This window comes from Kryptolebias marmoratus, linkage group LG14, assembly GCF_001649575.2.
Source record: "Kryptolebias marmoratus isolate JLee-2015 linkage group LG14, ASM164957v2, whole genome shotgun sequence".
Taxonomy (NCBI): domain Eukaryota; kingdom Metazoa; phylum Chordata; class Actinopteri; order Cyprinodontiformes; family Rivulidae; genus Kryptolebias; species Kryptolebias marmoratus.
The window spans coordinates 22,861,311-22,863,217 of NC_051443.1; positions in this window are offsets into that span (position 1 = coordinate 22,861,311).

Sequence of the window (1,907 nt, forward strand, 5' to 3'; positions counted from 1 at the left end):
CCCCCCCTTCAACCCCTCAGTCCACCGACTCTTTCGATGAGTTTTAAAATAAGAAATTCATGATGCTCATGGGTCTCATTTATGCTTTGTACAAATATATAAATAAGAAGTGTGTATAAATACATAAATATATATAATTCAGACAACAGCAACACGAGTGACGACAGGGGACTGAAATGAGGACGACAGAATTACTGAGCCACCGTTCTCGCCCTTGCTTTTTCCGACGCCACTCCCCCCCCACACCACCACCACTTCAACATAAAGCAGGGATGATCAGGTTTTAACGCCCACAGTGAAGCCTACACCAAAAACTGCAATGATGTCACAAACGGGACAATCGTAGACTCTTTGGAACCTCGGGGCTGTTTGGACTTGAACCTGAGCCTGCTTTGTCATCAAAAACAGATAAATAAGGTGGGGGCGAAACAAAACAAAACAAAAAATCCATCTGCTAAACGGAGCGCGTCTACTCGGTCTGACTAAAACACGTCAGATTTTGCACTAGCTGTTTTTGTTTTTACTTTTTTTTTTTTTTTTTTTTCTAAGAGTGAGCTTGCCGTCGTAGAACTCAAAGATGACTTCAGAAAAAGTCGCAAGTTCTCATAAACCTCAGGTCTCCGCCCAATTCCAACCGATCCGACCATGTCTTACTGTATTAACACTGTGCAACGTCGGGGGGAGGATGTCTTATCAGTCCACTAATCAACCCTCAAGTTGGAGCAGCCTGTTGAGTACAATCTACGTACACTCTCTGTGCCCCGAAACTGATCCGAATTGGCTTCATGCTACATGAGTGCCACTGGACGCTCTGGAAGACCCTCGTCGGACGCGTCTGCTCGAACTGAAAGTCGCCGGTGATCCGAACAGACTGGCTGGAAAAGTGACCCTGAGAGGAAATGTCATTGGCTCCTTATCGTCCACGTTTACGCCCCTCCCCCCCCGCCTCTCATTTCATGTCCGTTTCAACACAGCAGGCATCACCTTTCCCCACAAACGCCTCGTATCTACCTGTATGAAAAGCTACAGTATTGAAATGATTTCACTCTAAAGGCAGCGATGCACAAATACCTCCGTCTCCATCACTCTTACGCTCATTTAGCCTCCATCCGTACACAGAACGCAGGAGAAACGCTTTGTTTTGCTGCAGCAGAGCCGTGGTGATTTGTTTAGTTTTGTTATTTGGCACTTAACCTCATGGCAGCGGAGTCGGGTTTCTGAACGGATGTGATTGACCTCTGAGGTGGATTTTTTCTTTTTTATTTTATTTTTAGGAGCGCCTCTGTATTCTTTCCTCCTCACAGGAACACTCACTCTGTGCACTTCTTTAGGCAACCAAGTGTCATTCAAGTTGAACTGAAAAGTTTAAGATCTTTTATGTGTGTAGATGTGTTTTATGTGCATATTCTTTTTTTTTTGTTTTTCCTGCTTTTTTGTTTTTTTTTTCTCTAAATGCTGCAGCTGCTGCAAAACTATGCATCGAGTGCATTTCCAAAGATTGTCCACAGAGCAGCTCCGTCAGGCCTGATGTGTTTGTGAGGTGGGCGTCCACGTTCAGATCCTGTTCGGGGTTTATTCCCCCTCAACTAAAGCAAACATCAACGTGTCTTAGTGGCTTTTAGCAGGACGTAAGGACATTGGTATCATAATTTGAACAGATTATAAGGTGAGAAAGTTTCCCCTGGTACATATATCTTCAGCGCACTTTCACAAGCACCGCGACACTCAGAAAAAAAAACCAAACACCAACAACCTGTGCACTGTGTTTTTAATCACCCTTTGATAAATGAAGACATTTAATGCCGTCTGAGTGAGTACGTGGAGTCTCAAGTGTGCGATCGCATTTAATTATAACCGATAAATGAAAATATGAAAATTGTTTGCATTATAAGAAACGCAATAACATG